Source organism: Schistocerca piceifrons, chromosome 2, assembly GCF_021461385.2.
Source record: "Schistocerca piceifrons isolate TAMUIC-IGC-003096 chromosome 2, iqSchPice1.1, whole genome shotgun sequence".
NCBI lineage: Eukaryota > Metazoa > Arthropoda > Insecta > Orthoptera > Acrididae > Schistocerca > Schistocerca piceifrons.
This window is the reverse complement of record NC_060139.1, coordinates 1,101,194,105-1,101,213,206: the sequence shown is the minus strand read 5'-3', so window position 1 is coordinate 1,101,213,206 and position 19,102 is coordinate 1,101,194,105. Positions and strand designations below refer to the sequence as shown.

Below are 19,102 nucleotides of genomic sequence, written 5' to 3'. Positions count from 1 at the left end.
ATGTCAAGTGGGACTCTTATCATTCTGTATTTGAGCATTACGGGTTTGTTTTTTTCTGCTCATCTGCATTAACTTACATTTTTCTACATTTAGAGCTAGCTGCCATTCATCACCCCGTATAGAAGTTATGTCTAAGTCATCTTGTATCCTCCTACAGTCGCTCAACTTGGACACCCTTCTTGTACATCACAGCATCATCAGCAGACAATTGCAGATTGCCGCTCATCCCATCACATCATTTATGTATATGGAGAATAACAGCAGTCCTATCATATTTCCCTGGGGCTCCCCTGTCAATGCCCTCGTCTCTGACAAACAGTCGCCCCCCGAGGACAACGTATCGCATTCTGTTAGCACGTATGTAATTGCTGTTTCATCGAGACTAATGCGTACTAAAAAATGGGCGAGCTTAGAGATTTATTTTACGTATTTACTATTTCTACGATAGATTACAAATTTTGAAAAAATTGTGACAGAAAGTATGAAAAAATAACTACAGAAAGTACGATTGTCGTTCCGAGGAAAAAGTGCAAGGCGAATTATTGTGAAAGTTCTTCCTCCGGAAGCTTTCAAAATGTCTCACTCACTGATCAAACGTGACATTTGTAGTAGAAGTACAGCAAACTGTGAAAACTATCAAGTAAACAGACGAAATTACATCGGTGCGATCGTATCGGCTCGACCCGTCGTGACTGCAGCTGTTACATTTGCTAGTGTTCCTTTTGAAATCATTCTAGAAATTGACAACAGAAGGTAGCACCGATCGGCGGGAAGGTCTCGAGGCGTCCGTACGTTGTTCTTGTACGAAGTAAGTCCAATTTTTGAGTGGCAGGTGGCTTGCACGTATAGAAAATCTCGGCCCGTCCCGTACTCACGCGTAGTCTCTTTAACACGGAGTCGCATCTCGACCTGCACTCGGGTTCGGGCCCCGAAGTGTCGGAGAAGTGTTCGACCCACTCACATATTAGGGAACCTATTCTGTATGCTCGTACTGTCATATCGGGCTGCAGTGTGGAAATCTAGTAATACAGAATCTGCCATTAGTCCACAGTTCGCAGGATATCGTGTGAGAAAAAGGCGAGCCGAGCACCACGGATGCTTTCTGTAAAACTGTGCCGATTAGCAGACGAAAGCTTTTCCGTCGTGCAGAATTTTGTTGTATTCGAAGTGAGAATATGCACGAGAATTCTGCAGCAAAAGGGTGAACATCCTTATCTCCGGTTACCTACCGACAGGAGCCTTTCCTGAACTGCACGGGTGGAAATTCTTCATTGCTCTAAACCCCGTGGCCCAACTTAAACTTTTACTAGTCCTGCCTCCCACCTACCCTCCACAGCACTGCTTCCTGATACTACACGTAACAGCTTTATGCTGTCCCTGCATGCTCTGCCAGACAGCACTAGCACCTTCCCCCACACCAGCTCGTGCTGCCTCCTTACCTCCACCACTCATTCCAGCATATTAATGCTCCACCAGACACAATCGCAGTTGAGCTCCGGTGGCGTCAAACGGTGGTCGCGTATTCTCGTGTGAACGTGTGTGTGTTTTCTAATGCAAAAGAACTTCATCTGAAAACTTTAATATTTTAGCAGTAGTTTTCACTGTGCCCGTCTGTGGCTACACACCTCCATTATACGGTGAGTTGCAGTCTACCGTTTCCGTATTGTTGTCACACATATATCGGTGGTGCCGAATGGCGACTTGGTATGTAAAAAAATTCAGTTCTACAGGAGAGCAAAAGGACATTATTATTATCTCGGTAACAGACAAATGTAAAATTATTGTCATTATATAGATTTCTCTAATAAAATGTTAGATGTGAAAAGATTGGGAAATAAATTTTGAGTCACACATTAAATAAAAATTGGCATATGACGGTACCGTACGGGCAAACTGACATGTGAGGCTGCAGTTCGACACCGTCAGTACTGGGGGTTTGTGATTAATTGGTGAATATCTTCCAGGTGGGGAGAGTAGACGTTGGAGTTCCATTGTAAAATCACTGAAAAGTTGGTGTAGTCAGTGAAGGTGAAGCTGGTGTGTGTGTGTGTGTGTGTGTGTGTGTGTTCAGATTAGTCCTGTGTGATCGGTGTACTGTCCGTGGAGTCGTTAGCTGTCAGTGAGAGTTCTGGTTGCATAACAACTATTGAATTAGTTCTGTGCTATATTCCTTTTTCTTTGGGCTTTTCTTTCTTTTAGCCGTTTTTCTTGGTGTAGTTCTTCAGGTTGTGGATTGGGGTAAGAAGACGATACATCACTTCTTCGGCCCAGTGTCATAATCTCTTTTGTCCGGTGACTAGTATTTGATTGTATGCCACATATATTTTGGAAGGGAAAAGCTGTGGAGCGGGGTTTCCTCTCTCGTGTTGTCGGAGGGATACAAAATGACAAAATGTGTCTGCTGGTGGGCTCGTGCTGGCACTGTAAGATTGGAACTCCAAAGGGATAGGGATCTCTCTTGCAAATAATGTTTCATTTTGTTGCACATTCTTGTTTTACAGCAGATGATAAATTGCATTTTGAAAGAAGATGAGGTGATAGCTGTGACTTTTGCATAATTTATCATACTGACTAGATGTGTGTGCTCGTATTTTTTTCTCACGTGTGTACGTGAGAGACAGTTCGTGGTTTTATATTATTGTATTTTATTTTACCTTTCGAGTATTGAGCTAAATGGTGGACACGGAGAATGATGTTGCGCACAGTTTACTCGGGTACTGGCTGTTTGCACGGGGACCTTTACGAAGTGATCTGCGACAGTTGTCAAATTTCGGGTCTGCCTTTCAGTTGGACAGTGCGTCCAGAATGTAAGCGTCGAAAATATCTCGTTGGCAGTGAGACGCAAGTTTTCACGTCACACCTGTACACTGTAACTTTGAACTTTTTATGAGAGGACATTCTTTCAAAAACTGAGATGAAAGCCCTAGTCTCGATTCAGATATTTTTTTTAACACTGTCCGTCGGATAAAATGGGCGCCTCGCCATTCTAGATTACCTCGTAGCTCTCTGTCTGTCTGGATCCTGAGGTCTCTGTAGTAGATAACTCCTTGTACAGTATTCAAAGTTCTAGCTGGAACAATACTCCCTCAGTCTTTTCGCACGTCTGATGTGCTCGAGACTAGACGACAGGAGATACTTTTAACAGTAGTAATCCACTTCGCATTTTTTTTCCAGTGTGTCTGCTTCTCCAAATTTATCTTCCATTTGTTGTGTGAAAAATAACTGTTTCATCCCTGTAAAAGTATCTCTGTACATTTTAGTGTGCACAGTGTGTGTAATAAATTGTTTTGTTCCCAGTCTTCATGCATGTCCCTCTTCTTGTGGGGTAGCCGGTGTAGGGAAAGCAGTTGGTTTGTAAATGTATGCATTGAAATCTTTACATTCTCATAGAGGTTCCTAGACTTTTTCATCTCACAGACTATATGCCAATTTTTCCTATTTTAGATAGGGTCCTGCCTTACATACATTTAAGTTTCACAAATTCCTCAACCTGAAGTGTGTTTCCAACAGCTAATACTGTGCAGTTCAAATGGATTGGTTTAACTGTAGAAAAGTAGAGCAAAAAACTAAAACAAAGTTAAGTTTTATATATTTGTTACTTTAGTGACACAAAATGCAGGTCTAGTAAAACTAATAAAAATGCTTTTAATGGGAGGTATGAACCTGAGTCTGTGTAGCCAGAATTGCCCATATTCCATTATAAACTGTACTTTTAAGTTTTTCATTAGTGACTATTGGCATCAGTTCTTCTTGCACTATGACATTCATTTCTCCAACTTCACTGTGTTGATTGATAATCCACAGATTTTTCCACAGTCAAAATCAAATCTAATTTCAGAGTCGGTGCGACAGATATTTAAATGTTGAACGTACATTGAAATGCGATCATTCTGGCAGTTTGTCTGTGACAGAAACTGGAAGAATTTGCTCTCTCCAGTGTTTGTTGGATTAATTTTGGAAGAAAAACTGAAATTGTGGACTTGTTTTTATCAAATTTAGACTGTCACACTGCAATGGCAAGTTAACCTCATTAAAATTAGAAAACAAGTATGTTAAATAAGTGATGTATGGTTTCCATTTGATTAGATTTCCTTTTAAAATTGGATCTTTAGTGCCCAGAAAGTCTAAAAACAGTCTGAAGAAGTCAGAAAAATCATGTCAAACATAAGCTTTTTTACACCCTGCGCATTTCATTGTGATGAAGTATCTGACCAAAGTTCTCAGCATTACAAAGGTATGTACATAACCTAGAATGCAACACCTCACTTCGAAATTAATTTGCTGTGCTAATGACAAATTTAAGAGATTGATGCTGTCTACTACTCAGATTTTTAGCATCTAACTGTGGTTGACGGTTGGCGTAGTGTACTGCATACACCCTGGGTACATTTTGTTTTAAATAGCTTATAAATCCTTGATAGCACCCAAATGTGCTAGGTGCTCCACCTGCTGCTGCTGACATCGTATTTGATAGTGGGATCACTTTTTCGACGAAATAATCTTTCGAAACATTAGCTACTGATTCGCCTTTACTGTTTTTTTCCCACAGTTCTCATGAACAGCAGCTATTTGTGGATTTTTTGGTCCATAATAAAATAAATTTATAATACTAATAATGCTTAATTTACCAGATAAACTTGACTCATCCATTTGTATGGAGAAATTGGTCATTTGCATGTAACTACACAAGTTGATTTCAGTATTGTGCTCAAAGGAAATTTTTTGAGTATATTGTAAACAGGTTTGTGTAGAACAGTTTTTTAAAACTACTTCAGTGGCAGGCAAAATTAACTGTTCCCCAATAGTCGACAGTTTTCCAGATTTTGCTGCAAGTAGCTAGATTTTTTAAGACATTCACAAATCAACAGAATCTCTTTGTGATGTCAAAAGTAAAAATGCTGTCTACTGCTGGTCTCTTATGAAATTTATCATTAAGTATTTCAAAGTATTTCACCTCTTTTTATCACAGTGACATGTTCTCAAATGTCTCTTATGAAATTTATCATTAAGTATTTGAAAGTATTTCAAGTTTTTTACCTCTTTTTATCACAGTGACATGTTCTCAAATGATCCTCGGTTGTTTTTTCAGATGATTTCATAGCATTTACGCTTAACACTTCGTTGCATAAAATGCACTTAGGTAATCATTGGTCCAAGAATGATGGAATGAGTCAAAACTTCAAATAATCAACAATTTACTATCTACATTCCTTTTTAGATTCTGCTATGCTTAGAATCAGTTATCTGTTAACAAAATTTAAACTATTTTGCTAAATATGACAAGATGAAGCAATCAAAATTAGCCCTCTCATATTCAGAAAATGATTTGGGTATCTCTTGGCAGATGTAAGGAACTACAAAAAAAAGGTAAAGAAAAGTATATTTTCCACCACCTCTCCAAAACAACATACATTGATTCTCTTCGACTTGCACATTTTTTAACTATAAACTGTTCACAAAGAGATGAACAAGGACACTAGTTCAGGATTGGCAGAAGTCGGTCAGTTCAGCCCACTCGAATTTTGTACCCACTGACTGCCAACCTATGCAATGTAACAGTGCATGTGAAGCCACTGCGAGATAATTGTTATGTTATGTAGTGTGGTTCATGGCACCTTACTGGCAGTGCCAAATACTCTGTCCACTCCTCAGAGAAGAGCAGGGGCTAGTACTCTAAGGACTGGAACCATAAAAATAATTAATAATATTGCTGAATGTTGCAAGCAGGAGAGTAAAAGTAAGTAGTGGCTCCATCTTCTCTCTTAGTCGATGAGACAGACACTGGCATACATTGGGGCAAGCTTCATTGCTGTGAGAAAAATTTGGAATTTTCGTTATGACCTACCTAAATGGCAACCACTTTCATTGACCCCCATTTACATCTGATGCATTTTCAGTTCCTCTTTTTTTTTTTCCATTGACATGGACCCCTTGCAGGTTCAAATCGATCCAAGAGGTCGATAAAGACCACTTACAGAAATACTGATCTATACCTATATGTTGAGGTAGGCAGCTCAGTAGGGCCATTATGTTGGTTTAGTTTGAAGTGTTTCTAGTGCATAATGTCTGCCTTGATACCAGCTATTTCAATTGAGGGCTCTCCCCACAGCTGCCACCTGGCCACAGCAAAGGTCATCTGGCACAATGGCCATTCCTGGGAATCCAGGTTCCCCAAGGTCATGGGCATCTACTCTTTGGCATGCTTGGGAAGATAGCAGCTCAGGCATCAGAAGTGAGACCACTGAGTTGAAACTTCCTGGCAGATTAAAACTGTGTGCCGGACCGAGACTCGAACTTGGGACCTTTGCCTTTCGCGCTCAAGTGCTCTACCACTTGAGCTACCCAAGCACGACTCACGCCCCGTCCTCACAGCTTTACTTCTGCCAGTACCTCGTCTCCTACCTTCCAAACTTTACAGAAGCTCTAAACCACTGAGTTGTCAGCGGACTCTACAGAAAGGGAACATAATAACCCCACCACACAAGATTCAATACTGTGTTTAAGCAAATACACTCCTGGAAATGGAAAAAAGAACACATTGACACCGGTGTGTCAGACCCACCATACTTGCTCCGGACACTGCGAGAGGGCTGTACAAGCAATGATCACACGCACGGCACAGCGGACACACCAGGAACCGCGGTGTTGGCCGTCGAATGGCGCTAGCTGCGCAGCATTTGTGCACCGCCGCCGTCAGTGTCAGCCAGTTTGCCGTGGCATACGGAGCTCCATCGCAGTCTTTAACACTGGTAGCATGCCGCGACAGCGTGGACGTGAACCGTATGTGCAGTTGACGGACTTTGAGCGAGGGCGTATAGTGGGCATGCGGGAGGCCGGGTGGACGTACCGCCGAATTGCTCAACACGTGGGGCGTGAGGTCTTCACAGTACATCGATGTTGTCACCAGTGGTCGGCGGAAGGTGCACGTGCCCGTCGACCTGGGACCGGACCGCATCGACGCACGGATGCACGCCAAGACCGTAGGATCCTACGCAGTGCCGTAGGGGACCGCACCGCCACTTCCCAGCAAATTAGGGACACTGTTGCTCCTGGGGTATCGGCGAGGACCATTCGCAACCGTCTCCATGAAGCTGGGCTACGGTCCCGCACACCGTTACGCCGTCTTCCGCTCACGCCCCAACATCGTGCAGCCCGCCTCCAGTGGTGTCGCGACAGGCGTGAATGGAGGGACAAATGGAGACGTGTCGTCTTCAGCGATGAGAGTCGCTTCTGCCTTGGTGCCAATGATGGTTGTATGCGTGTTTGGCACTGTGCAGGTGAGCGCCACAATCAGGACTGCATACGACCGAGGCACACAGGGCCAACACCCGGCATCATTGTGTGGGGAGCGATCTCCTACACTGGCCGTACACCACTGGTGATCGTCGAGGGGACACTGAATAGTGCACGGTACATCCAAACCGTCATCGAACCCATCGTCCTACCATTCCTAGACCGGCAAGGGAACTTGCTGTTCCAACAGGACAATGCACGTCCGCATGTATCCCGTGCCACCCAACGTGCTCTAGAAGGTGTAAGTCAACTACCCTGGCCAGCAAGATCTCCGGATCTGTCCCCCATTGAGCATGTTTGGGACTGGATGAAGCGTCGTCTCACGCGGTCTGCACGTCCAGCACGAACGCTGGTCCAACTGAGGCGCCAGGTGGAAATGGCATGGCAAGCCGTTCCACAGGTCTACATCCAGCGTCTCTACGATCGTCTCCATGGGAGAATAGCAGCCTGCATTGCTGCGAAAGGTGGATATACACTGTACTAGTGCCGACATTGTGCATGCTCTGTTGCCTGTGTCTATGTGCCTGTGGTTCTGTCAGTGTGATCATGTGATGTATCTGACCCCAGGAATGTGTCAATAAAGTTTCCCCTTCCTGGGACAATGAATTCACGGTGTTCTTATTTCAATTTCCAGGAGTGTATTTTAAGTCTCTGCAGTTACTCTGTGCAGAGGATCCTTTACACTGTAGGCAGTTGGCAGTATTTAAGATCCCTTCCCCAATTGGTCCACACTACAGGAGGAAGTTTTGAAAAATGGAGGTCAAACCTAAAATGGAATCAAAAATTACTTCAAGTGAAACATTTGTTGTAAAGTAAGTAGATAAAGATGTTAGAGACGAAGCCAACACCCACAATAGCAGTATTAGTTTATACGCCATCTAGCATATACCGGGTGTATACGACCCGGGAGATCTGGGAGAAACCCGGGAATTTTTTCTTCCGGGAGAAAACCGGAAAAACCCGGAAATTTTTTAGAATTTCGAGAATTTTTTGTTTTGTTTTATTTTTCAGTTAAAGTTTTGTAATTTTACCTGGTAAGAAACAATACTGTAACAAAGGATGCTACTGTATCCTGCTACTGCAGAGCAATATTACAGCAATAAACTAAGAACAAAAAAGAAGAAAATAAAACTTAAGTTGTAAATGAAATTCCCCATATACAACAATAAAACACAGTACTCACACAAGCATCTGCCAACAGCAAAATGTGTCAAAGGCTTTAGGAAGACTGTGCAATGCTTCAAAACAACAAATTGCCTCTGATGAATGTGACGTCACAACTGTTTACATTAGATTCATTTGAGCAGTTGCGAGCAGGCTCAGACATATGCGCAGTTGAGCCGTGCATGTGTGATACTTTCTCCCGTTTCTGGCTGCAGAAGTGTGGCTGTTAGCTGTATAAGCAGTTGCAGCAGGATGCTACCCAGAAAAATTTTACTGGCGTGCGCAAGCAGCCAGATTCAATGGGGGCAAACAGGAATATCTGCCCCGGGTTGCAAGAATTCATATTCTTGAGGAAAAAGCCTTTTTTCACAATGTGCTTAGTATCCAGCACATGTTGGTCTATCGATTATTCATATGATTTTGAAATGCATCCCTGTTGGTTTTTGAACATTTATAAACATATTCTAAGTTTATTTCTGAAGGGATCATAAGTTGATTTTTGAATGCATGCATAGTGTACGTCATGTATCTGCAAGGGGAATCCCCGATGTATCTAGAAATAAACTTTCATGCAGACAGAAGGGGACGGGGCTATACGAGCTGAGCGGAATAAAGCTGAACGGGTGAATGTCAGTCGCTGTTTGTTTATGTGATTGACTGGGTTTCTGAATGATCAGCATTGTTATAAATACCAACTAAATCCATCGATTCAGACTACCAGAGCAGAAATAACTACTAACAGGAATAACAGGCAAGAAAGATTATGTATTATCTTCTCGGTGTATCCAAGAAAATGAATTTTTGATAGATAATTTTTGGCCAGATTGCTACACTAGTAATGGCCAGTTGTACAAACCCTGGTAGCAGCCGCCTAAGTTCTATTCTTGGAGTAGCATTGTGTGAACACATAACTGGAGAATAAACACAGGATAACTAAGCAGTTGATTGTGGCAGAGTTAGTGAAATTAACTGGAGAATAAGTTTTGACACTGGCAGGAATAGTTACAGAATTAGTGGTGACAAGATTGTTTGTTATAACGAGGAAGGAGAAGAAACAGGGACTTCACACAAATTATGGAAGAATATGACAGTTCCAAATTTGTATAAAAATTTCGTACTACTGCTTTTCGATCTCCAGCTTGAGAAGCTGGAGCGTATGAATGAAATGTGAAACTATTTCCGAACATAAAGCTTTGTGCTTGTAGTAAGCCTAATAGGCATTTGATATCGGTACTTCGTGAATTATATTCTGTCGTGTTAAAAAAAGTGATCATTTGTGATAAAACAGTCTGTTTATTTGTTGTGTCTTACAATTGCTGCAATATTAGACAGGCCTATTTCGTTTTATCTAGAAGACAGTGACAAAATAGACGTAACCAGATTGAGAAAACACACCAGTCTTGGGTACTGTTTGTATTAACAGCTTTTTCAATATTAGGCAATGACATTTCGTTTTTTTTCATGTGGCAAAACATTTGATGAAGTTTGATGAGTTAATAGATTTCGCAGAAAGGAAAGGGCACCATGTAAAGCTGTAGCAAGGTTAGAGAGAGAAAAATGCTAGAACTTAAGGACTGAAGAAATGTACTGTCTTCCTTGTCATTTGTCTTTATTGGTTTTATGTATCCTATTTTACGTTACACAAAAAAAGCAAGTTATTAGCTAATAGGCAATAAAGAGTGCAAATTTTCTGAAGAGTTCTTGTCCTCTGGATTACAGATAATCCCATCCAATATTAATTGCAAGGTATTTCCCCCCCACCCACCCCCCACGCACACGCACACGCACACGCACACACACACACACACACACACACACACACACACACACACACACACACACACACACACAAAGAGAGAGAGAGAGAGAGAGAGAGAGAGAGGACATTTTAACTTCTGTTGTTATAAGTTTGAATTCCACAGAGCAATGTACAAGGATATGCGATAGAAGAATGCTGTGTGAAGATGCGGGGCACTGCGCTTCCTCGTTGTCGACGGGACGTTAAACACTAATCTCCTCCTCCTCCTCCTGCACTTTGCACTCAAGGGAGGGAACCACTATCTAGTATTGCCGCTGTTCCGAAATATTGTAGATCTGGGGCTGATGTATACGGGCTTCCTGCGCCATCGTAGCTGCGCAAACGCGGTGATGCGTGTTACATGGGGCGCTCTTGCAACTGCTGAAACAAACCTGTTTCTAACAGGTTGCAGGAAAATATTGTGAATGGTTGTTTGAAAACTATTACTTTCAAAGTAAATTTACTTTTACGCAAGATGAACTATGTTCGAGAACGTACAATGAATTTCTTAAATCACAGAGTGTTTGACTCTCATTTAAAAATTAACTCTTTGTGGACAACTATTAGAAGAATTTTGAGCCCAGATGATCAGACATTTATGTCGTTATTAAAAATTTTACTGTCACATTTGTGTGATATATCTTAAAGTGTAACATGTGCAAAAAAGATCAATATTATATGTGAAAGCTTTGGTTTTCTTGTAGCAACACTACGTATATTAATTTAAACCTTGAACTTTTCCAATTTGTGTATATGCGCTACGTAACACTGATGTTGCCTGACTATGTCAGGTGTCCTATGCTCTGAATATCCGCTGCCATCGGCTGGCGAGATCATGTGACCTGAGCTATGACTGGCTTACAAAAGCACATCGCAGTCTCGATTTCAGTGCTTCGGTGTTTGGTGGAATTCATAATTATACTATCATAATACAAAAATATGCAGCATGCATGTTGCTGTACATCAAAGATCTTTCCAAAACGTGTTGGTTTCTTTTTACTGAGTTTGGTTTTCTAAAGGGCTGGGAAATTCTACGCCGGTGTATAAAACCATAACCATTCACAGGATTGATAAGTTTTACTGTTCTGAGGAAAAGTATACTGTCACTTAACACGGAAAAAGGGTATTTCACATGGGAGAAAATGTATTTTTTACCTGAAAAAATCCGGAAATTTATTTATTTTTTTTTTCCCCCCTGTCTGCATATACACCCTTAAATAATAAAAATATTGAAAGAATGTATGAGGAGATAAAAAGTTAAGGGAGACCAAAATTTAGTTGTGATTGGGGACTGAAATTTGATAGCAGTAATAGAAGGAAAATTAGTTGGAGAACATGGGTGGGGGAAAGGAGTGAATGAGGAAATCACATGGTAGAATCATGCTCAGAGTGTTGTTTAATCATTGTTAACACTTCAAGAATTATATAAGAAGGTTGTATACATGGGACAGACTGAGAGACACTAGAAGTTTTAGTTGATTATACAGTAGTAAAATAGAGATTTTGAAACAAGGTTTTAAACTGTAAGCCTTTTCCAGTGGCTGATATGGACTTGTGATTGTTGTTGTTCGGTTATTAACTGTCAGTTGAAACTGAAGAAATTGAAAAAAGATCGGACATCACGGAGATGGGTCCTTGATAAAATAAGAGAACAAGAGATTGTTGAGGGTTTCAGAGGGAACATTAAGCAGTAATTGAAACAGAGGAAAGGAATAAAATACAAGATGATAGATGGTATATTGAAAGCAGCAGAGGACCAAATAGGTAAAAAGGCAGGGTCAAGTAGAAATCCTTGGTAACAAAGGAGATGCTGAATTTCATTGACAAAATAAGAAAATATAAAAATGCAGTAAATGAAGAAGGCAAAAGGGAATACAAATAACTAAAAAATAATATTGACAGAAAGTGCAAAATGGCTAAGCAGGAATGAGTAGAGGACAATGCAAGTCAGTTAGACGTACTCATAAATAGGGGAAAGATAGATACCACTTGTAGGCAAATGAAAGGAACCTTCGGAGAAACGAAAAGCACTGTTCAGCGTCAAGAGCTCAGGTGGCAAGGCAGTATCAAGCAAAGAAGGGAAAAGTAGAAGGGCTACGCTCGTGAAGTGGGCTCAAAGGAAAAATTATAGAAAAAGACGACTGTCGATGAAAATGACGATAATTCGAGAAGAATTTGACAGCACATTGAAAAGTGTATGCTGAGACGAGATCCCTGGACATTCTTTTAGAATTGTTAAGGTCTTGGAGAGAGCCAGCCATAACAGAATTGTTCCACTTGTTGAACAAGATGTGAGAGAGAGATGAAATATTCTCAGATTTCAAGAATAATTTAATAAATCGAAGAAGGCAGGTGCTTGACAGGTGAATATTACCAAACTATTAGTTAATGATATGAATAAAATAGAAAGAAACATCCCACATGGGAAAAATATATTAAAAAACAAAGATTCTGTAACTTACCGTACGAGAAAGCGCTGGTAGATAGACACAATAAAAAACACAGAAACACAAACACACAAATTTCAAGCTTTCGCAACCCACGGTTGCTTCATCAGGAAAGAGGGAAAGATGAAATGATGTGGGTTTTAAGGGAGAGGGTAAGGAGTCACTCTAATCCTGGGAGCGGAAAGACTTACCTTACTGGGAAAAAGGGACAGTTATACACTCGCGCGCGCGTGCACACGGACACACACACACACACACACACACACACACACACACACACACACACACACACACACATCCATCCGCCCATATACAGACACAGGCAGACTGACATCTCTGCCCAAACTCTTTGCCTTTACATATGTCTGCCTGTGTGCGGATGGATATGTGTGTGTGTGTGTGTGTGTGCGCGCAATTGTATACCTGTCCCTTTTTCCCCCTAAGGTAAGTCTTTCCAGTCCCGGGATTGGAATGACTCCTTACCCTCTCCCTTAAAACCCACATCCTTTCGTCTTTCCCTCTCCTTCCCTCTTTCCTGATGAAGCAACCGTGGGTTGCGAAAGCTTGAAATTTGTGTGTTTTTTATTGTGTCTATCTACCAGCACTTTCTCGTTCGGTAAGTCACAGAATCTTTGTTTTTCAAACTATTAGTTATTTAGTTATGACTGTGAAATACTGACACATACAGAAGAATGGAAAAGCGGGTAGGAGCTGACTTCAAGGTGCATCCAAGTCAAGGAACACTAAGAAAAGTTGGGGGGGGGGGGGGGGGGCGGGGAATTGTGTGGTCATAAATTTTTATGCAATGACAGGAGGAACTGCCACAAACAAAATACTAAAATGACCCACAGTGGGTCGTGTGTATAGGGAGCTGGAGGTGGGCAACTTCTATAGAAACGGTGCTACTCATATTTTCCCCTAGGACTAACAGTTTCCACATTGCAGTGGATGGAAAAGATCACAAATTATTTTTAAGAGTTTTAATGGTACAAAATTATTGTTCACTGGTAAATGAAGTGCAGTAAGAAGAAATATTAAATGTGTGTACCTCACCTGGGGAGGAGGGGGGTGAAAAACATGAGAAGGTAGGTCGTCAGATTGTGGTTGTGCAATTTCTAATTCCCTGCTTCATAGGTCTGCAAAGTGAAGAGTTTCAGAAGAAACAGCTGCAGAGTGTTTCAGGAAGTTATACCCATCCTCAACAGGATGTCTTAAAAATAACTGGTAACAGCGCACAGGCATTCCAGGGAGTTGTTTGTTTCCTAAAAAGTGTGTTAACTTTACACAGAATACAGGTATGAGTTATTAATAATGCTAATGCCAGAAACACATATGGACACAATATATGTGAATTTCTGCACAGTGTTCTATACTGCTAGAGAGGATGTTGATTCTTAGTGATCCTTAAGACAGCTGTAGCATTCCTCCTAGAAAGGCAGTTTCCCCCACCACGAGCACTGCTTGCTTTTAGGTTTACAGGCAGACTATACCTTCCTGGCATTTCCTATCGTGCACTCTTATGTGAGTAAACAAAATAACTTCACTTGAGTCCTGTTTACATAGTGGAGCTATTTTCAGTTTATTGAATGAGTACCTATTTCCCATGGTTAAATGAGACATTATGTACAAATGTTCAACAGCTGTAACTGTCTACTATACTGGAAAGTCTGTCCCAAATGACACATGGTGTCAGTACTTATTTGTCAACATCAATTTTGTTGTCTTCACTACCACTTTCTGTAATGCTCTTCACAGCACAAAGGGTATCGAATGCATTTCCCCACTCTCAGCGCTCCCGACTTCTGAAGAGGCTGAGAGGCTTAAATTGGCTCTCTGCAACAGAAGTGGGTCACCTAGGTGTCATGGGCAAATTACTGTTCTAGACTTGAACATGATCAACCCTATTCCACCAGACATATTAATGTCCACCTTGAAACATATACTGTGGGTATGTGGTAAGTGGATCCACTCTACAAGTGCCAACAGTTCCTGAGTGAGTGGAGTCTACCAGTAACACAGTTAATGGTGATGGAAGTGCAGTAACTTATTGGTCATTCATTAATTCACCATCAAACGACAAGACAATCACATGACTTTTCAATACAGTGTAAACAGTAGACAGCAGCAAGGTGCCACATTTACCAATCCAACCCCTTTCCCACTGAGACTACAAAGGTCACTAACAATATCACACTTATAAATTATACACTTCTCAGCCATTGTTTATAGGAACATTTTTTACATAAATGCTCACTTAACAATTGCAAATAAATACTCATTAATAAACTGAAAATTGTTTCACTGTATAAAGACAGGCTCAGTGAAGTTATTTTGTCTGCTCATATACGAGAATTGGGTAAGAAGCTGCAATACAGAATGACAGTGTGTCAATTTCCCCTCAAGCAGTGTAGAGATTTGTGTAGATTCTGTCCGTATGTGTTTCTTGTGCTAGTATTATTAGCAATTCATATCCGCGTTTTGTGTAGTGTTAATGCAATTTGTGAAAAACAAACACTCTGTGGGAATGTCTGCTTACTGCATTGCCTGTGATTCGAAAGGCACTGCAGAGGGTGGATATAACTTTGTGAAACACCCTGTAGTTGCTTATTGTAATGTTGTGGGGTAAATAGAATGGGGAATCAGCTGCTTGCTCTTCGGTTTGCAGATCTGTGAGCGAGGGAATTGCATGACCTCCCTTCATGTTTCTACCCCCTCTCTTTCCAACCTATACCATTAAACTTCCTTTCTTTTAATAATCTGTGATTTTTCCATCCCTTAGAACATAAAAACTATTAGTCCTAGAGAAAAAAATGAATAGGACAATTTTTTTGCACTGGGAAACATTTTCACTAACAGCCTCGATTTTTTAGTTATATAATTAATTAATCGATCAGTAAACAGTAAATTTAAATACCCCTCAACCCCATGCTGACACCCTGCTGGTGAAGATTTTAGTGTGTTGTTCACCATACTCTATCCTCCTGTTCAAAAATTTTTGACTACACTATATTTTTCCCCAAATTTTGCTTTGCTGACTGGACTAGTAGACCAGTTATGAATCCAGAGAAATGTAGGAACGCGTGAAGCAATATTGCCTCGAAAACTTATTTTACAGAGTTTGTTAAAAAGAAAAGAGGCCTGTGTTTCTAACACTTTTACAGAAAACATTTGGCAGTGTCGACTGGAAAAGTAAAGTAACAGGTGTAAAATAAAGGGAGTGAAAGGCTATTTACAACACCCGTGCAGAACCCAGACGGCACATGTTATTTAGTCTATCCATTGAGTGAGCAATAAAGGAAAATGAGGAGAAATTTGGAAAGTGGATTAAAATTCTGGGAGAAGACGTAAAGCTCAGGTTAGGAAATGAGACACTGGAAGTAGTAGACGAGTTTTGCCATTTGATCAGCAAAATAACTGATGTTTGGCCAGAATAGGGAAGATACAAACTGGCAATGGAAAGGAAAGCAGTTGTGAAAAAGAGCCATGTGTTAACAACTGATATAAATTTGGGAAGTTTTTCCAAAGGTATTCTACCAGAATGTAGCCTCGTGCAAAAATGAAATGGGACAATAAGCGGGCTGGGTGAGAAGAGAATTGAAGCATTCAAAATGTAGTGCTAGAGCAGAATACTGAAGATCACATGGGCAGATCGAGGAACTGATATAATTCTAGGGATTAAACAGATAGATCATAGATGTGACGAGGAGTTACTGAATTGAATTGGTAACAAAGAAATTTATAGCATAACTTGAGTAAATGGAGGGATCGATCGATAGGTCACACCCTGAGGCATCAAGGAATTGTCAGTTTGGCAACAGAGAGAAGTGTGAGGGAGTTGGAGCAGTTATCTGAATACGAAGAGACTTTCAGAGGACAGAGTACTATGCCAAACAAGTCATCAGACTGAAGACTGCACCAACATTAATCTTTCTCATCTCCAGGTTCTTAAGGTATTGTTGGTAGCTGTTTCTTTTTTCAGAAAGCCATTTGCCTCGAGTGATTCTTGCTACTGTCTTTTCTGCATCTTCCTTCTTCATACTCCCAAGACAGCAAAATTAGCCCAACTGTTCAGGAGTTCCTTGTCCTAGTTTAACACTCAGTCCCCATTATGTTAGTTTCCTTCTTATTTATAGATAGCTATTACAGCAATCAGCTAACATAGACTGCATTTCATTAAGCGGCAACTACCATCATGTTGTTAGCAGACAGTATTGTGATGATTTTCTGTCCATGTCCAAATTGAGGTAGTTCTTTATATCCTTCTTTGCCTGTTCAATGTGCAAATTAAATCTCGGTGATAACTGAGAGAAATGGTGCCTCGACTTTGGTCTCTCGTATCATTCCATCACTGCATAGTGAAGTGTAAAAACAACATGTAATTCCCCCTTTCACGCAAGGACACAAACTCAGCACAATAGGCTGTAGTGTGGTAGGACTGGACCAAAGTAACACATCAGGCAATCACCATTGACAGTTGCACCGAACATTTTATTTGGTACCTTTAAACGAGAGAACTTGTCAGATAAAACCATCACATGTTTAAAACTACCACACATCTTTAAAAATTATTATTCAGGTGAAAATAAGTTACTTCAATTTTAAACATTCATAAAAACACGGCACTTATAGCCTATTACACATTTACTGAAATGGGCTAAATTTTATACACTCTAAATTGTAAACAAGCTGAAGAACAATTTACTGATGTTTAACTAATGTACTCTTTCATTACGATAGTGATTGTTACTACCAAAATAATTCAGAGGTCAGGCAACAATCGGATACCTTGGCACACAACAGGTTATTTAAATGGTTGCCACACAGCAGGTTATTTAAATGGTAGGCACCACATAATTTAGCATATAAAATTTCATGTGAGCAAACAAGCTCGTGAGATTCAACATCTACGCTCAGAAAACAGACGCCCGCACGCTCAGCTGTTTCCTATACAGGCTCGACATGGACCCCCGGACGTGAGCAGCAACAGTCACAAATGGGCATGAGAAAATCCCAGAACTAGTGGGTATCTACAACAGACTGACATCTGCCTTAAATAACTAGAAACACTAACTCATTACAACACATCATCAGTAAAATTAATACATAAAATTAATTACCAGGTGTACCAGTATGAAATGAGCGTTAAGATACAAATGTATCGGTAGGGAACATTTGTTGTGAATGAGCCTTAAATTTTTTTTTTTGGTTGGTATGAGATCTATCAAGGACTTTAGTACACGTCAAGTCATGGAACAAACATCATCATATGTTTTCGTCGTGTTAACAATGTCGAATTTTGTACCAGAAAGTGATGATTTGCGGAAAGCATTAATTTTTTGTTTTCATTTGAAAAAAAAGTGCTGCAGAGTCGCATTGAATGCTTGTCGAGTCTTATGGTGATCATGCTCTATCAGAAGCAACAAGCAAAAGATGGTTTCAACGGATCAGAAATAATTATTTTGATGTAAGAAATTAAGAACATGGAAGACCACCAAAAAAGTTTGAAGACACCAAATTGCAAGCAATATTGGATGAAGATGATACACTTTGACTCAGAAGCAAATGGCAGCAATGCTAATTTGCATTGTGCAAACAAACAATTTCTGACCGTTTGAAAGCCATGGGAAAGATCGGAAAGTGTGGAAAATGGGTGCCACATGAATTGAATGAAAGACAGATGGAAAACCGAAAAACCGTTGTCAAATTTTGCTTCAAAGACATGAAAGAAAATCAATTTTGCATCGAATTGTTACTGGCAATGTAAAATGGATTTATTTTAAGAATCCTAAATGGGAAAAATCATGGTTTAATCCGGGACAACCATCAACATCGACTGCAAAACCAGATCGATTCGGCAAGAAGACAATGCTCTGTGTTTGGTGGGATCAGAAAGGTGTGGTGTATCATGAGCTTCTAAAACCTGGTGAAACTGTGAATACTAATCGCTACAGACAACAAATGATCAATTTGAACTACGCATTGATCGAAAAAAGACCAGAATGGGCCAGAAGACATGGCAAAGTAATTTTTTTACACGACAATGCACCTGCACACAAAGCAAAACTGGTTCAGGATACAGTCAAAACACTTGGCTGGGAGCTGCTACCCCACCCGCCGTATTCACCAGACTTGGCCCCTTCCGACTACCATTTGTTTTCATCAATGGGAACCCATTGGATGAGGAACACTTCGATTCCTACGAAGAAGTCGAAAATTGGGTGTCTGATTGGTTTGCTTCAAAAGACGAACATTTCTATTAGTGTGGTGTCCACAAATTGTCAGAAAGGTGGTCAAAATGGATAGAAAGCAATGGTCAGTACTTTGAATAAAATGGTTTTGCTTTTCAATTCAAAATTAGTGCTTCATTTTCACAAAAAAAAAAAAACACACATTTCATACC

At 40.6% G+C, this 19,102-nt stretch overlaps 1 protein-coding gene across 1 annotated transcript in view; it reads left to right on the top strand.

The window, feature by feature from the left end:
- LOC124777337 (putative E3 ubiquitin-protein ligase UNKL) overlaps nucleotides 1–19,102 on the top strand; it is a 279,457-nt gene that overhangs the window by 253,740 nt on the left and 6,615 nt on the right. The gene's annotated exons all lie outside the window — the stretch shown is intronic.